This window comes from Callospermophilus lateralis, chromosome 17, assembly GCF_048772815.1.
Source record: "Callospermophilus lateralis isolate mCalLat2 chromosome 17, mCalLat2.hap1, whole genome shotgun sequence".
NCBI lineage: Eukaryota > Metazoa > Chordata > Mammalia > Rodentia > Sciuridae > Callospermophilus > Callospermophilus lateralis.
Genome location: NC_135321.1, coordinates 46,759,920 through 46,779,430, shown reverse-complemented (window position 1 = coordinate 46,779,430; position 19,511 = coordinate 46,759,920). Strand labels below are relative to the sequence as shown.

The window sequence follows — 19,511 nt, the reverse complement described above, 5'->3', positions numbered from 1 at the left end:
ACCATGTGGCTTAGCAAACTATTCCAATGTAGTGAGCCAAGAGAGTGTTTTAAATAACTATCTAAAGACTTATTCCTGAATATTCATGGCAGCTAATTCATAACAGCCGTAAATTTGAAACAACTGCAAGGACCAACAAAAAAGGTAGATGAGCTAACAAATTGCACTGTATCCATAGACTGGAATACTACTCAGCAATTAAAGAGATGAATTACTGATGGATGCTATACCATGGATAAATCTAAACAACATTATACCAAGGAAAGAAGCTGGACACAAACTACATAGTGTATGATTCCATCTAGAAAGGCTAAATTAATCCATGGTGACAGAAAGCAGATCAGTCATTGACTACAGTCAGGGGCAAGGAGGTCGAATGTAAAAGGAAATAGAAAAAAATTTTATGGGTTATGGAGATTATCTATATCTTAATTGTTGTGGATACCTAAATTTTTCAAAACTCATTGAACTATACACTTTTTTAATATTGGGGGTTAAACCCAGTGGTGCTTTACCACTGAGCCTCATCCCCAAGCCCTTTTTAATTTTTTTATTTTGAGGCAGGGTCTCAATAAGTTGTTCAGGGTCTCACTAAATTACTGAGACTGACCTTGAACTTGCAATTTTCCTGCTTCAGCCTCCTAAGTTTCTGGGATTATGGGTGTGAACCATCATATTAGGTGAACTGTATAGTTTAAGCAGATGCATCAATTGTATTTAATCATTGCATGCAAATGATCCTAGGCCCCTACCTCACACCAATCCCAACAATTAGCTAATAATTAGTCATGGACCTAAATGAAATTGCCAAATTATTAAACTTTTAGGGAGAAAATATTTATAAATTTGGTGCAGACAGATATTTTGGGACATAAAAATCTCTACCCATAAAAGGAAAAAAAATTGATAAATTTGACTAACCAAAATCTTTCTCCTCTTAAATCAGTAGTTTATAGTCTTACTGCAATATGTTTGAATCATCTGGAGAGTAGAAAACCAAAAGAAAAACAGAACACTTACCCCAAACGAGTGGAATCATAATATCTTCTTGAGAAACTGACTTGAAGTATATATCTCTTTGGCTGTATTGATTTTCAATGCAAACATATCTTACATGCAGTTTACGCACCCTTACATTGCTAGCATATGAAATAAGTGTTTGTCTGTGACTGTAGAAATAAAGAAACTAGGTTGCATATAGATAAATTATTCAACTTGCATTCTTTATTATGTACCAGGAATTGTATTAAATGATTGGCTATAAAAAGTCTCAGACACAATCTCTGGCCACAATTCTAGAGGAGTCAAGAGTTCTAGATGGGATAAAAATTGTGTGAATCTATGAAGAGGGATGTATACAGATTCTACCTAGTGTGGGAGTTCAGGAGAAGAGTTAGAAAAGGTGTCAGAGAAGCAGAAGGGGTTTTCATTGGAACCAATTCTGGAAAGGTGATTAGGTGTGATCTGGTTATCCTGGACACCATATGTTTCAAATCCTAAGTGGTCATGCTTGCATTGCAGTTGATCTTTCAATGATCTTTTTTTCTACATTGTCTTAGATTGCTATCAAACAGAATGATCAAGGACACTTCAGGGAGAAAATTCACTGCACTGCAACTTGTCTCCATCTTTTATCTCAGGAGGTCCAGGGTGGTGCAAAGGAATTTTTCAACTGTTTTTCTTATATTGTTCCTCTATTGTCCTTTCCAGATGGTGAATCCCAACTTCCATGGATCCTCCAAGGACAGTGACGTCAGGATGGCATTTCTGATAGATGTCCATTTAAATTCTATAATAACTGTTTCCTCTTACAGCTCTAGAGCTTACCCTCCAAGTTGTTTCCGGCAAACTTCTATTAAGCTTATTGTTCAGGTGAGTTAGAACACACTATTTCCATATTTCCTCCATTTTCTTTTGGAGGATATAGGTCTATTGTGTAACTCCTCCATCTCCACAAAAATACAGAAAAACCAAAGGGGGGCTTATTTGCTTTTTGGGCTGGTATTGTCATCTTTAAGAAAACACTCCATAGACAAAACAATTTCAGGACATTGGGACTTTTGGTGGGAGGAAGCTTTATCTACACAAAGAGTGAATTCTGTACAAACGGTAATCATAAAGGGAAAAAGATGAAAGATGATATTTATGGATACTTGTTAGAGTCTGTAAACAAGTCTGGATGGCGCCTGGCAAAATGCCAGAGGGAGTGGTTTGTGAAGTAACAAAAGCGAGCCATTAAGTGTGGAGATTCCTGATTGGTTGACTGCTGTATCTAGTTTATGCTAATTAAGATAAGCTGTGTGGAATGTATAAATACCACTCCTGTCCTACAATAAACGGCTCCCACTCCTACTCTCCTGCTGTATCAAGGTACACAAGTTGCTCGTCACCCCCCCCACCCGTTAGTTTGCTGCAGACGGACTGCAGCAGATGGTGGCCTGTTATAGGGAGCCCTGGGACACTCAGGGGTAAGTGACGAAAAAAAGCTGCCTGTCCATAGATAGGATGGGAGCAAATCTGCTGGTCCCTAGATAAGGCGAGAGAAAAAATGGCCATTTCAAGAAAATGGAGAAGATTGATACAGTATGTTTGTGTCTTGTTTTGTTTCAGTGTATTGTATTGTCTTTGTGATGAAAATATGGAAGGGGTATTAAGTAAATTACTAAGGAAAGAAGGCACCCCAGTGGAACCAAAAATAGGGCATGTGTTGATGGAAGCCCAGGAACTCTAGTCAGAAAGAAAAAGAAAGTTCAGAAGAAGAAGGATTATCAGGAAAAAAGTTGCAGCAAAAGGCTATTACTGAATACTTTTTGTTACTGAAGGGTGCGTGAATCGGAGGCGGCTGCCATGTGCAGCCGGCCATGGCGCAGCAAGGATTTTCCAAGCGGCAGTTGCCAGCTCTTCCCCACCCCACTGCCCGGGGAGCGGTCGCCACTGTGACAGCCCAAATCTAGACCTGACCTGGAGGCACAGTCTTGCAGGCTCTTGCTCCCTGTGCCCCGAAGCAGTTTGAGTCTGGGAATCTCCCCAGGGCCATATGGGGCTGCCTGGAACACTGCAGGCGGAAGATGGCCCACGTCCCTGAAGTTTAATGTTTCCAAGGCCAATAACTACAATGGTTCTCCCACACCTGGAAGCTAATGAGTAATGAGCACTATTAAGGCTTATTTCAAACGTAAAAAACCTTGAGATAATGTACTAATTGTTCAGAAGGTTGTTTTCTTAGCGCCTGCTGGAATGCTACAGGATTTTCTTTAGCCATCCGGAGTTCCTGTCTTGTCCCAGTGCCGGTGAAAACAAAGGTGGAAGAATTTACAGGGTTGCTGAAAACCGGAGGAGACTTGGAGACTTCGGCTGAGAAATGGACGAGACTTCAGATCAAGCTAGCTGCCTGCAGAACTTACCTGGACTGTGATTTAAGCTAGCTGCCTGCAGAACTTACATGGACTGTGATTTACCTGGACTGTGAGTTAATCTATTGAGGCTTTACCTGGACTAAAACAACAAACTGTAATCTATAACAAATTGTAACTCAAATTGTAATCTATAACAAATTGTAACTCAAATTGTAATCTATAACAAATTGTATCTTTGCTAACGGTGTCATTGCTGGTATAATTTTTCCAAGGGCTTCTTGCATGGAGCCATCAAGTGGCTTGGTATTGTGGCATTTTGTATCCTCCCTTTCTGTTTATAGCAGGTTATTTATGGTGTTTGTGTAAAAACCACTATGGTCGTTATTTAAATTAAACAAAAGGGGGAAATGTTAGAGTCTATAAACAAGTCTGGATGGCACCTGGCAAAATGCCAGAGGGAGTGGTTTGTGAAGTAATGCCAGTGAGCCATTAAGCATGGAGAGTCCTTATTGGTTGACTGCTGTATCTAGTTTATGCTAATTAAGATAAGCTGTGTGGAATGTATAAATACTGCTCCTGTCCTACAATAAACAGCTTCCATTCCTGCTGTATCAATCTATACAAGTTGATCATCACACCCCCTGCGGCCCCCCAACCCCGGTTATTTCGCTGCAGCCGGACTGCAGCAGATACTCATCCATTCCCTAGAGAAAGAAAGATAAGTAGAAGGTAAATGATTGATTGATTGCTAGATAGATGATAAACAAATATTAACATGTTTACAGAAAAACCTTGGAGATAGTGCAGGTTTGGTTGGAGACCACTGAAATAAAGTGATGGGTATCGTAATAAAGCAAGTCACACAGGTCTTCAGTTTTCCAGTGCATCTGAAAGTTGAGTTTACTCTACATGGAAATCTGTAAGTATTCAATGACATTATGTCCAAAAAAGAAAAAGAAAAGAAAAAAGAAAGAAAACAATGTACATACCCTGATTTTAAAAAATCCTGTTGCTAAAAAATGCTAATGATTATCTGAGCCTTCAGTAAGTTTTTATTGATTGATTTGTTTGTTTTGCTGGTGGAGGGTCTCACCTTAATAGGGACAACTGCTGACTGAGCAAGATGGAGGTTGCTGTGACAGGTCCTTAAGATAAAACAAAGAGGAAGTTTGCTATGTTGTTCTTTTCACAAAAGATTTCTCTGTAGTTTCTGATGTTGTATGGTAGCATTTGACCCACAGTGGAATATCTTTCAAAATTGAAATCAATCCTCTCAAACCCTACACTTGCTTTATCAACTAAGATTATGTAATATTCTAAGACCTTGTTGTCATTCAGCAATCTTCACAGTATCTTCTACAGGAGTAGATTCTGTGTTTTCATTTCTGTATAAGCAGCAACTTCTCATCCACTGAAGTGTTGTTTTTTTGTTTTGTTTTGTTTTTGTTTTTTTGGTGGTACTGGGGATCGAACCCAGGGCCTTGTGCATGTTAGGCAAGCACTCTACCAACTGAGCTACAGCCCCAGCTCACAAAATATATTTCTTAAATAATAAAGCTTAAAAGTAAGAAATTACTCCTTAATCTTTGGGCTACAGAATGGATATTGTGTGAACAGGAATGAAAACAACATAGAACTCATTGTGCATTTCTGTCAGAGCTCTTAGGTGACCAGGCACATTGTCAATGAATGGTAACATTTTGAAAATAATTTTTTCTTTCTGAGAAGTTGGTGATAACAGTGGTCTTAACTTTTTCAGTAAAATGTATTGTACCAGATATGCTATCATCCATGCTTTTAAATTCCACTGATAAAGCACAGACAGAGTAGATTTAGTATAATTTTTAAGGGCCCTGGGATTTTGGAAACGGAAAATGAGCATTGACTTCAATTTCAAGTCACCAGTTTCATTGCTCCCATAAAGAGTCAGCCTGTCCTTTGAAGCCAGATGTTGACTTTTTCCTAGCTGTAAAAGTCCCCAATAGCATCTTCTTCCAATATAAGTCTGTTTCATCCACAATGAGAGCGTGTTGTTCAGTTTGTCCACCTCTCTCAATTATCTTAGGTACACCTTCTGAATACCTTGCTGCAGCTTCTACATAAACATTTGCTATTCCATATTGCACTTTAATGTTATAGAAACAGCTTCTTTTCTTTCCTTACACCTAAAATAATCAACCTCTTCTGGTTTCAAACTTTCTTTTCCTGCAACCTTCTTACCTCCGTCTTCCTTTGTTGAATTGAAAAGTTAGGGCCTTGCTTTAGATTAGGCTTTAGCTTAAGAGAATATTGTGCCTGGTTTGATTTTTCTATCCAGACCACTAAAATTTTTTACCATATCAGCAATAAGGTTGTTTCTCTTATCATTCATGCATTCACTGAAGTAGCACTTTACATTTCTCCCAGAGTTTTTTCTTTGCACTCACAACTTGTCTAACTGGTGCAAAAGGCCTAGCTTTTGGCCTATCTCAGTTTCAACCTGCCTTTCACTCTAAACTTCGTTGTTTCTAGCTTTTGATGTAAAGTGAGAGATGTGTGATTCTTCCTTTTACTTGACCACTTAGAGACCATTGGAGGGTTATTAATTGACATCATTTAATATTTCTGCTTCTCATAGAATTGGAAATCCATGAAGAAGGAGGGAGCTGGAAGAAAAGCTGGTTGGTGGAAGAGTCAGGACATAGACATTTATCAGTGAGTTTGTCATCTTATAGGGACATGGTTGGTGATGCCCCAAACAATTACAACAGTAACATCAAAGATCACTCATCATTGATCACCATATAAGATGATAACAAAAACAATTGCAGTGTTGTGAGAATTACCAAAATGTGACATAGAGACAAGAAGTGAGTGCATGCTCTTGAGGAGATGTCACCAAAAGACTTGCTCAATGCAGGGCGGCCACAAAGCTTCAATGTATAAAGAACATAATATCTACAAACTGCAATAAAGTAAAACGTAATAAAAACTAAGCATGCTTGTACATCTAGATCTACATCTAACTGTCTACCCATAGAGTCAAACAAATAAACATGCAAATCTTCTAAGGCTCCTTTTCCCTCCCATGCCTGAGCAGAAAGGAAGCTAATTTGCATGAACAGGCAGATAGGAGGAGCCCACTCCCATCTTGTTTATGGTAGCGCAGGCTTTCTGCTACTTAACCATGTACCTCCTGGCCTTTGCTCAGTGAGCCAGTCAGGCTCCCAGAAAGAGCCTTCATTCCTTCCCAACTGTGCCTCCCAAGACAGATGTTCTATATCCAGAACACCATGTCCTGCACTGAGGACTTAGCCAGCAAAAACTCACTATTGACCCTTGTCTTCAGGAGATGATGTAATGTTGTGGAGACATGGGTTACAACCTCCCCTCAAAGATAGAAGATAGCAAGACCCAGGGGGCTGGGGCTGGGCATTGGGTGGGCCATTGCCCCGTGTTGTGATGAGTGGCTATGGCCGGTAGGGCTGCCTAGGCGACTGCCTCTCAGCCTTGGACTCTCTAGGAGTGGATTCCACAGCTCCATGGTCAACAAACAGTTCCCAGTGCCCTCTGCTTATAGGTCTTTCTTCTTCCTAGACTAATGCTGCAGGGTAAGCTGGTAGGAACTGGTTTCTTCCAGGTCCTTCAGCCAGGAAGAGTCAGAGCCTCAGTCTCAGCTCAGGTCTACCTCAAGAACTGCATATCAGGGGCCGGGGTTGTGGCTCTTCTTTCAACAACTATTTATTTATTAAATGATTATGGTAGAGTGCTTGCCTAGCATTCAAGAGGCACTGGGTTCCATTCCTGGCACTACATAATAATATAAACAAATAAAATAAAGGTATTGTGTCAATCTACAACTAAAAATAGTATTTTTTTAAAAAGATCTGCATATCATGGCTTATGGCTCAGTTTCTTTGACTATAATTTTTATAGCGCAACATTGCTTATCTAATGGGGTGGTTTTAAGAGCAACATAATTTAACCCTGTGGATTAGACCCCACTAAATTTGAATACTGATAGGATCTATAGTGAGGTTTACTTTCATGCTATTCACAAAGGAAAAGTTTTAGAAAGCCAAGAATTATATAAACCACATTGTTGGCTGGGAGTATGTGAAAGTACCTTAGCAAATAAACTGTCTTTAAGACACCTCAAACATGAAATAAGCATTCATTTGCATATAGATGAATGATATGATTGCCTCTGCCTGGAATCATTTTTCACTTTTGTCTTCTTTCCCATTTTTCTAACTGACTTATTTATCCTTCAAGTTATGCCTTTACTGTCACTCCCTATGGGAAGTCTCCACTGATCCTTATGCTAAGTGACTTGCAGCTATTGTACAGTCTTATATTATCCCATGTCCTTCATTATTTTAATTACTTGTTTATTACCTGTTTTCCTTGCTAGGCAAATTTCACAGGAACAGTAGCAACTGTGTCCTTAGTACTTAGCACAGTCCCTGGACCAGTGCCCAAAATACTTGTTTAGTGAATGTACCAAGGATTAAATGACCAGCTAATTACAAATCACAGGTTCTTCTAAGAAACTTGTTCTAAACTAGTCACTAAGTGGATGGATTAGCCATTCCTTTAACTTTCCACAACTATCTTCTTTCAACAACTATTATTTATTAAATGATCATTGTACATCCGATACCTTTTTTAGGTGAAGAATCAGACTCAATTCTCTGTCCCAAGCAACACACTGTATCCTGTTCATAGGTCTATAGAACCCTTATAATTCTTTGGGGGTACTTGTTTACTTACTTTTCAGTCTCTAAGAAAGCTGTAAACTCTCCTGAAACTCAGAGTTAGGGTCTCATTCATCTTACATTACCAGACCCAGACACAATGGGGAGCAGAGGACTCTATAATTGTATGTGGGATGATGGATAAAATACTTTAAACTCATATAACCCTTTAGAAATCCATTTGGCAAAACAAATTAAATACTTATATTCAGTGTCACTTGAGTAGATCATTCAAATTCAAATAAAAATGCCTATATAAAAATATTCATCATCTATAATAGTAAAAACTAGAAACTGGTTAAAATGCAACAGAATTTGTTGTGCTTTTTGCATGTGTATATTATTACATTTCATCAAATTTAGTAAATTTTCAGCCATTCGGTCAATCTTTGCCTTCTATTAGAGAAGTTATTCCCTTTAAATATAATATAGTTACTGAGAATGTAGTACTTATAGCTGCCATTTTTTACATATTTTCTGCATGTTTTATGCTTTTTTTTGTCTTTTCTTCCATTACAGCATTCTTTTGTGTGTTAAATAAAATGTTCTAACATGCCATTTAAATTCCATTATTTTAAGTTTTTGTGAGTTGTCTTCCTACTCTTATTTAAATGAGATATAAAAAGTAAAGAATTTCCTCAAAAGACATTTATACTACCTTTTCAGTTATTTTTACTGATGCTCTTATTATTGCATGTGGATTCAAGTTAGCATCTAGTGTCCTTCATTTTAATCTGAAGGAATTTTTGGTGTTCCATATGAGGAATGTTTTCTGGTAACAGATTCTGGTTTTTTTGTTTTGTTTTGTTTTTTTTGTTTTTGTTAATATATGGAATGTCTTAATATATCCTTAATTTTTGAAGGATACTTTTGGTAGATATAAAATTCTTGATGAATAATGAGGTTCCACTCACCTATTTTTAGCATTTTAATGTCATCCTACTTCCTTATTACTTCCATGGTTTATGATAAGAAGTCAACTATTAATCTTATTGAGACTTTCTTATAAGCGATCAGTCATTTTTTTCTTGTTGTTTTCAAGATTCTTTCTTTCTTTTTTTTTTTTGTCTTTGGATTTTGGCAATTTGACCATGATGTATATAGGTATGGATATCTTTGACTTTATCCTACATGGAATTTGTTGTGCTTTTTGCATGTATATATTATTATAGTTCATCAAATTCAGTAAATTTTCAGCCATTAGTTTTCAAATATTCTTTTCTTTTTCTTTCTTCTTTTGAAACTCCTATTGGGACGTTGGTATAGTTAACGGCATAAATTATTTGTTTCACAGATCTTTGAGATCTACTCTTTTTATTTTTTTTCTTTCTGTTCTTCAAAGTAGATAATCCCAAATGACCTATCTTTAAACTCGATAATTCTTTTTGTCAAATTTATACTATTATTAAGCTTCTCTAGGATTTTTTTCATTTTAGCTATTGACTTTTCCAATTTCAGAACTTTTCATGTATTTTTGATACTTTCTTCTTGGTTATACATTGTTCTCATACTTTCATGTTTTAGATATGATATCTTTTAATTCTTTACACATATTTGTGTTAGTAAGCTTTCCATTGCTGTGACAAAATACATGACATAGCAGAGGTAAGATTTATTTTGGCTTATTGTTTCAGGTTTCAGTCTGTGATTGGTTGACTCTGTTGCTTTGGGGCCGTGATAAAGAGTATATAGCAGAGCTAAGTTGCTTACCTCATGGCAGCTAGAGATCAGAGACAGAAATAAAGAGGCTTGGGGTCCCAAAGCCCATTAAAACATGTCTCCCCAATAACTTAACTTCCTAGTAGGCCCCACCTCTTTTTTTTCCTTTTGCCCCATATCTTAAAGATATTACCCCCTCCCAATAGTGCCATAGGCTAGGGACTTGGCCTTTAGCACATGGGCCTTTGGAGAACACTTTCAAACCACAGAAAAAATTATGTTTGCTGCCTTAAAGCTTTGTATAGTAAATTCAGTACCTGGGCTTCCTCAAGGGTAATTTCTATTGCTACTCTTTTTTCCTATGTACAATGGCCATACTTTCTAGTTTGATGACTTTTCTGGGCTTATTCTAGAAAGTCTGAATTCCCTTTTGTGGGTCAATGAAGACTACTCATTATCTTAATGGACAAGTATTGATTTGACAGAGATTTCCTTAAATGCCTACAACTAATAAATCTTCTACATTTTGCCAAAGGACTTTCTGTGGGATGTGCATATCTTCAATGCTCTGGCAATTTGTAACTGTCTTATTTTCAATTCCTAGCTTATGCTGGAACTCAAAAGTCATCTGGAGATGAGCTATTAGGGCTATCTTGGGTTTTTCCTAGGCATATACACATCCTTGTATATGTTTTTGGCCTTCTGGAACCTAGGGATATATTGATGCATTACACATCTCATTCCCCAGCTCTTCCCTTGACTCCGCCCCCCCTTTTTCTAATCTCTCTCTTTCTTGCTCACTCTCCCCCACTCACCCCATTGGTATCACTTCCACAGGCACTACAACTTTAGATAATTTTACTGATTGTTTTCGGTATATGTCCTGGGGATGGAGATTCTCATACTGATAAAGCTGTAAGTCAGGTCAAATATTTACAAGACCTATGAATGAGGTATCTTCACAAAGTTTCCATGAAGGAAAAATGTTGACAATTCCCTGGAATTGTCATTATTGCTATTATTTTTAAATTAATCTCATGCCAAGGTTTGTTTTATTTTAAGTTGCTTTATTTATTCAAGTTAATTTATTTTTAATACTTAGCAGTTTCTCGGTGTTAGATATTTTGGTAAATATTTCCCATACTTTATCTGATTGAATCCTTGAATAATCATAATTATAATCATAATCATTGAATAATCATTTGAAGTAGGTATAGAAGTAGGTATTATCCCATTTTGCAATGAGAAACTGAAACTTATTGAGATGAAGAAAGGTCAGACATCTAGAAGGTGACGGAATCACTATACTCTCCATGCCTCTCCCACCAAAGTTCCTGGTGTCAATTAATTGTCATATATTGAAGGATGCCCTTTGATGATCCAAAGCCACCAGTGTCTGTGTTCCAGTTTGACAATGGCTTGGTGCAGCTTGAACAAATTCAGAGGAAAACAATGTAGTCAGAGATGCATCACAGACACATGAATGGAACCTCCCATGTATCAGAAGATTCACGAGTTCATGGCCTCAGGAAGCAGAAGGCAAAGCAGGAGAGAAGAAATAAGAGCATGCTACATAGTGGCTAAGAAAACTATGTTTGTGTGTAAAGAGTGATAACTCAGGATCCTCCCATGGGTATGGAGATTTTCTAAAAGACATTAGAGATTATTCTATATAAAATAAATACAATTATTTATTGCTAATACAGGTTTACTAGATTTAGCAGACAAAAATATAGGACACTCACTTAGATTTGAATTTCAGATAAATGAGCAGGGTTTTTTTATATTTAGCATAAAATAATTTTTTTAGCAATTATTACATGGGACACACTAATATTAACAAGTTACTCATTATTTATATGAAATTTCAGTCTTACCGAATGTCTTGTATTTTGTCTGGCAACCCTGTTTAACGTGTCTTTATTTACCTCCCAAACTACTGAGACCTGAAGAAACCATTTATGCATCACACAGAGATAACTGGAAATGTCACCATGGTTGAAATGCCATCCTAAGCATCTTGCATCATTCATATAGTACTGTATGACCTTGAACATGTTTGTATATCAATACCTGAGTTCCTCCTATTGCAAAATAGAATTCTCAGTAAAGATAAGGAGATCCAGTAAATAAATGTGAGGTTCCTTTGTTCAGTGTCTTATGCATGCTAATTTTCAAAAGGAACCATACTATAATTTTGAAGTTTCTTTATACTTCCTTGACAATTGTGGGATCAGCATTCCTCTTTCTTTTCCATTACATTTTTAAAATCTTTATTAAAGATAGGAAGTTAAAAATTGACCAGCAGGCTTGGAGAACTGATATGTAGTGCTGACACATTCTGTAATTGATATGTATTCTGTTCAGGAGGAAAATCTCCCTTTGTCCTTCAAATCATGCAAGAAATTTCTGAACAAGATGCTCAATATTCCTTCCTTCTCCCTCAAGAAAGGCCAAAATATCTGTAAGGCCCCAAGTCGGTCTTCATCTGTGCCCCTCAGCTGTGTTATCTATACACAGCTTGTGGCCCAGGCAGCCATAAGGAAGCAAGCTGTGAAAAATTCCCTTGGTATATCAGGTTCTCACTCAGAATTCCAGGAGAGACCCTGACCTCCACAGGTTGAAGCCAGAAAGGGTCCTGGGCCTACTTTGTAAAATCCCTTGATTTACTAGTATCATCCCTGCACACCCAATGAACAGCCTGCTACCTTCTCCATTAAACACATATGTTCAAAGATTTGTACATTGCCTCATGAGTCTCTGTAACAGATCTGTTTGATCCTGTTTGAAGGTAAAACTTAAGTGCTACAGAAATGACAAATTTATTATTTTCATATAGATTCTTTGAATCACAACAGGTCTGACTGAACAGGTCTGATTTTTTTTTCTTTAGCATTTCTAAGGATTTTAGACTCTCTTATGAAGATATAGTCATAGTCTCTTTTAGCACTTGCTAATTTTTTTTCTTCATAGTTGTTTCCAACATGTTGAAAAAAAGTGATTTTTGTCCCCAATTTTTTATTTGCTCCATTCATGTAGGATCTAAATGTAACTTTGAGATATTTATAGGATCTCAGGTCCCCCTGGAAAGGAATCTTGATAATGATTTGTAACAAAATCTTTGTAAAGTTTAATGAAAGATGCAAAGTAAAATCTCCTAAAAATTTAGAATTCATAAGATTAAGATTATTTGAAATTTTATGCATAAATATCTAAGTAGTCACCTAAAAATTAAGTATATTTCTTCATTAGATTACCTCTAAAGACTTATGGAGCTGATCAGACTTTTAAAATTCCTTTATAGGTTGAGATTTTTCAAGAGAAAAAAAAATTATTTTTTATGATTACAACCTAATTTAATGTATGGGTAGGGTACAAGTGTCTTAAAAGATTAATTGTAGTTTAAAATTTGAACTAATTTATAGATATAACTGCCATAGCACCTACTAAAGATGCTTCAATTTCTTTGAAATGTACATTGCTCTACAAAAATTATTTCATACAAATAGACAAAATTATACTACGTACATATATAGATATGCCACAGTGAATTCCATTTTTATGTTTATTGATAAGACACCACACCAATTAAAAAAATAAATAGAAGAAAAGGGAAACAGAAGTAGGGAGGGAAAAGAGGAAGTACTGGGGTCAGAAATGGTGCAAATTATATTCCATGCATGTATGATTATGTACAAATGAAGCCCACTATAATTAAGCACTAATAAAACATTTTAAACATTTCATACAATGAACACGCCATCTGTGGAATTAAGAAGCAAAAGTCTTATAAACAATTGGACTAGATTGAGTCCTAGCGTTCTATACCACAACAAGGTGCCTCTAGATAACAATAATTTATTATATATTTTAAAATAGCTAGAAGAAAGGATTCTGAAAGTTTCCAACACAAAGAAATGATAAATGTTTGAAGTGTTGAATATGCTAGTTACTCTGATTTGATTATTGCACATTTTATATACATGTATCAAAATATCACAGTTATACCTTACAAATTGGTAGTTACTATGTGCCAATTTAAAAAAAAAAAAAGTATAGCCAGGAGCGGTGGCACATTCCTATATTCCCAGTGGCTCAGGAGGCTGAGGCAGGGGGATCACAAGTTTAAAGTCAGCCTCAGCAACTTAGCAAGGCCCTGAGCAACTTAGCAAGATTCTGTCATGAAATAAAATATATTTTCAACAACGGGGGATGGAGATGTGATTCAGTGGTTAAGCGCCTCTGGGTTCAATCTCTGGTAGAAGGGGAAGAGGAAGGGGAAGGGGAAGGGGAAGGAGAAGGGGAAGGGGAAGGGGGAGGAGAAGGAGCAGAGGGAGGGGAGGAGAAGGGGGAGGGGAAGGAGGAGAGGGAGGGGGAGGGGGAGGGGAGAGGGAGGGGGACTCTGAAAACCTAAGTATCATTCCCTAGACCCGCAGCTGATATTTTAACCAAGGTCTTTCAAAACACAGGCATACATAACATTTAGACATTATTTGTAAATAATATTGATTTAATGAGAGTATGTGGCTTAAAGTAAGGCTAGCAGGATTACCAATTTTGGCATTGATAACTCTGATGTGGTTGATAGAAATATGTATAATAATAAAGGAGAAGGAGAATGTTAATTTTGAAGGAACCCTGAGACCTTGGAAAGCAATCAGAAATTTGGAATGAACACATGAAGGCTGCTTTCTGAAGGACACTTTTATAAGGGACACAACAATTGGTTTGTACTCTGAATTGTTGGCAGAACCATCACATACTCACCAATGCTTGGCTGAGGTTCCATTTCTCCCAGAAGGGTTGTGTCAGGATCCAAACACCCCAGACTGTGATTAGTGTTGTCCTTGACGTTATGGCCTCCAGGGTCAAGAGTCCAGCTTGGAATAGTTCCTCAATTACCCATAAGAGACTCTCAGAGTAGCACCCTTAACACATCCCAACTTCATGTTCTCTCCTCTCTGATCTATAACAGTGTTTGTACTTTATGAAAACACAGGGAGTCAGAGGGAACCTCTTCAGGCTACCATAAAAAGCCTAGCTCATTAAGTCATTCAACCCTTCATTAAAATCAGCCCAGTGATAATTTGGTAATTATTTAACTGATTACATCCAAGAGGAATTCTGTTATGACCAGGAACTTTCATCCATCATCTAAATTAAGAATTCATCACCATTTTGTCTATTTCTTTTTAAAAAATATTTTGTTTTATTTGCAGTTAGACACAATACCTTTATTTTATTTTTATATGGTGTTGAAGATCGAACCCAGCGCCCCACATGTGCTAGGCAAGCACTCTGCTGCTGAGCCACAACTCCAGCCCCCATTTTATCTATTTCTACTGTATCTTAGAGATTGGGAAACTTACAAAATCCTCATGAACTGCTTTCTCACTGTAAATCTGCCCCACCTGAGCTGAATATTATGCAGTAGCATCCAGAGCTGCACCTGGACCCTATTCAGGTTTTGCTGGAGAATTCCAACTGATTCTTCAGGATTCCAGTCCTGGTATTGCTCATCTTGGGTTGTACTTTTTTTTTAACCTGTAAAATGATGGAATTGGATGAGATAATGGAACTCTAGACCATTTCTCCTTTTCCAATTTTTTTCCCCACATTTTTAATTGGTGCATTATAGTTGTACATAATGATGGAGTTTGTTGTTGCTTATTTGCACACAATATAAAATAGAATTTGGCCAATATCAGTCCCCAACTCTTCCTCCCTTCCATGTTCTATGATTTCCAAAGAGTTATGGAGAAAAATAGCTTCCTACATTTAATAAAGCTCTTCTTCTCTCACTTATACTCAAGTAGAGCTTATGTTTGAATGTGGGGGAGTAGAAGGTGAAGGAGGGAACCAGGAAGGTAAGAATGAACTCAAAGGTCAATCAAAGCCCAGTCTGTAATTTCCTGTCTGTCCTGAAAATAGGGATTTCCCAAACTTCAGAGCCAAAGTTTTACTTATTACTTGTTTACGCCGTTATGGATAACAATCCATTTAATTAACAATGGGCATCAACTGCACAATCAAAAAGACTCAGTGATATTTGGCAACAAAAGTTTCATAAAGGAACAATTGGCTCCTTTTTGTCAGTCATTAGGCACAGACAAAAAGTAGAAAAAAGTCAATAAAGATTATCTCAGAAACTCATTATTTTAAAATGGTGACCATAATCCCAGACTATGGAATGCATTGGAAGAATATTAACTATTGTTTTCAAGATGTTGATTGAACCTTGCGAAATGAGATGGCCATTTGCAGAACTTTGACATTCTAGAAAATTCTGTGACCACCAAAGCAGCTTAACTGTCTCATATGTGAAAAGGATGTGATTTTTTTTTTTTTTTTTGAACAAAAAAGAGAAGGACTTCAGTGTCTCCCATGAGGTACTGTGTGGGAGGGAGACTCAGTTTCAGCCAAGTCACTGTCCCACAGCAAAGTGCCTTACATGACCTGGGAGGGAATGAGTCAAGTAATGTTAAGTCCATGAGAACATCTTGTGTTTATAGCAGAAATCTGAGGACTGAGACACAGCTGGACAGGAACCCAGCATACTGTGTGCTAATGCTGATAACCTACTGTGTGCCAGGACTGTTCTAGATCCTAGGGAACAAGTGGGTCAACATGACTGACACAGGCCCTGCCCTGTTGGAGTTTAGAGTTTAGTAAAGGAAATGTCTTCAGAGTAGGCCCAAGCTGTGATTTTCCGGCTATGTTAACACCAGGATGTCCTAAGAATCAGAGGTAATCTTAAAAGTGGGACAAGTCAATGAAGTACAAAGTGCAAAGGCAGATGAGTTGGTCAGTTTTGGGTAGCACGTGACTTCCCATAACACCTATTTTCAGAAACTCAGAAAATTTAATAGGAGCCCTTAGGATTCTTGATAGGAATAAGTGTTGCCATTTGGCCAGGGCAGGGGGCAGGGTGTCTCAATGATATGCATGACCAGGTACTTCCCATGCCTTATCTCAACTAAAAGAATTTAGACACTTGGCACCCACTTTTGAAAGGCTGATGATCCAGAAATCAGAGTCTGGGGAAGGGGATCGTATTTAAGGTTTGGATACAAACATACTTTGATTTGCAAGCAAAGAATGGGACTCAGGATAGTTGGCTAATGCTTTATTAAATTGTCATAACAACCCATTTACATGCAAAGATGTAACAGACTAAGTTTCCATATCATGTAATTATGGAATTGTTTCACTAGTAATGAGAATACTTTGGGGCTCTGTGTTAACTTTTAGTCACTGTGACCAAAATACCTAACAAGAAGAACTTGGAAGAAGAAAGATTTATTGTGGCTCATACTTTCAGAGGATTTTGTCCCTGGCAAAAGGGCATGTTGGAGGAAAGCTTCTCAGGTTATGGCCCCCAGGAAGGAGAGAAAGAAAGGGGCCAGGAACAGATATAGTCCCCAGGATCATGTACCCGGTGGCCTACTTTCTCCAGCCATGCCCCACCTGTGTATAGTTAATACCCAGTAGTCCATTTAAATTACACATCAAATGGATTAATCCACTGATGAGATTATAGCTCTCCTGATTCAATCTTTTTACCCTTGAACTTTGCTGAATTAACTAACACATGAGCTTTTGGTGGACATTCCAGATTGAAACCATAACAGACTCATACAAGGCCTGCCAGCTAGGTGTATGGCAAGAGCCACAGTGTAGCACAGGGTCATGGAGCATAGAATAATGGCCTGAGTGTCCTAGCTCCCTACCTCACTACTCCTGCACCTGCTCCATGTGGAGGGAAATCTGATTTGTCTCAGTATTAAGCTCAGGAGCATGGCTTCAGTTTCATGGCCAGACATTGGACCACAGTGACTTGCGTTTTGAGAACTACGTAATTTTACAAATGTCATGATAATTTTATAAGCCATTGTGTAAAAAGTTAAATGCAAGTATAGATGCTCCTTAAAACATTTTTAATTTATTTTGGGGTTTATCAGGATGTGACTCCATTGTAAGTTAAAAAATTCATTTACTGTTCCTCACCTACCAAACATTCTAGCTTAGCATGTACCCCTCATGATCATGGGGGCTGACGGGGAGTGTGGCTCCCTGCTGCTGCTCATCATCACAGAAGAGGAGTGTACTGTATATCACTAGCCCAAGAAAGAGCAGAATTCAAAATTCAAAGTATGGTTTCTACTGAATACATATCACTTTTCCACCATAGTAAGTCAAACCATTGTAAGCTGAAGATCATCTGTATTCAAATCCCCACTAACTATGAATTTTCCTGGACAACTAATAAAATCAGCCTGATAGACTTAGCAAAATTTAAACTTAAGAGGCCTCAAATAAAACACCTTGTGCCTCTACAGTCTCTGTCCCCTATCCCTGATGATTAATAATAAATTAAAAGGAGACATTCACTTGTGGGATATTTACTCTAATCCGCACAATTCTATTTACCAGCATGATTTCCCAGTGTTCCATTTTTCTTTCAAGATATTTTAATAACAGAAAAATATAAAAATATTTCTGGCACACTTATATTTACCATTAAATTCCAATTAAAATTTGACCAGAACAGAAGAGAATTGTGAAGTCATGTGAATATTGCAATCTTACGAATAGTCAAGGTAGAATGTGGAGGGCAGAATAAGAGGCAAGAGACAGCAGATGATTCCTATTGTTGATTAAAAAATAGTTGTCCTTCAAATCAAAAGTTTTCAATAATGCCTAAAAGAAGTCATTGTCCAAGGAATTTGAACAGAGTCCAAACTTTCGCTATGTCTCTTAAATTACCAACAGATATTTTGGACTTGTTTTGGAGTGGGATTTTAAAAAAAAATGGTTTAAATATTTCATTGAATTTCTTCCCACAGAACACTGAACTTCTTGATATGTTGTCAGCTAAAGATATTTTGGATTTTACTAAATAGTGGCAGTGGAGATGTAGATAGTAGAAGAAAGTATGGTGGGTAGGGGGGATGTTTCTTCCCTTTGTCCCCTTATATCCATGGGCGGGTCCCACTGGGACACCTGAGGATGCTGATTCATTGGAGTTCCATTCAACTGGATAATAATCCATTCCTGGCACCTCTTTGGTTGTACAGTTTTCCCTCTATTTTATCATAAGGAAATGGTGGAGAGTCACCTGTATTTCATGTGTTCTTAATTAAGGGTGGGTTTTAATAGAGAAAGGCAAGGGGAAGTATCAATAGGGTGTGTATTTTTGAAAAGAAACAGGATAAGCAATCATTGGCACCAGGTCAGGAGGAGGAAACAGGTTACAGCAGCCTAGTTTGGCTGGTAAAACATGAAGAGGGGTGGGAAAGAAAGGGAGAGAACAGGGGATTGGCAAGGATGGTGGAATGTGATAGACATCATCATCCAAAGTACATGTATGAAGACACGAATTGGTGTCAACATACTTTATATACAACCAGAGATATGAAAAATTGTGCTGTATACATGTAATAAGAATTGTTATGCATTCTGCTGTCATTTATTTTTTTTAAATCAATTAAAAAATATAAAGAGATGGAAGAAAAGGGAAGATAGGTTAGAGCAAATTGTGAAGATCACCACAATGAAATTATGTGACCTCAAGCATACCTATAAGCCTCAGTTGGTTCATATATAAGATTGTCAACCTGGCATAATCTAGCTCTAATTTTCCCCCAGCTCTCACATTTTCATATGTGCACTATGAGCTTGGATATTGCTGCCATGGAAAACCATGAGATACAGATTCAAGAGTCATTCCTGGAGAGCTGATATTTATTTATTTATTTAG

At 37.4% G+C, this 19,511-nt stretch overlaps 1 non-coding gene across 1 annotated transcript; it reads right to left on the bottom strand.

Annotated features, from left to right (window-relative positions):
• Window positions 1-4,808: 4,808 nt before the first annotated feature.
• On the bottom strand, window positions 4,809-4,881 carry Trnav-aac (transfer RNA valine (anticodon AAC)). Its single transcript has one exon. It is a non-coding gene; the product is annotated as a tRNA-Val (tRNA).
• Between the last annotated feature and the right edge of the window lie 14,630 nt (window positions 4,882-19,511).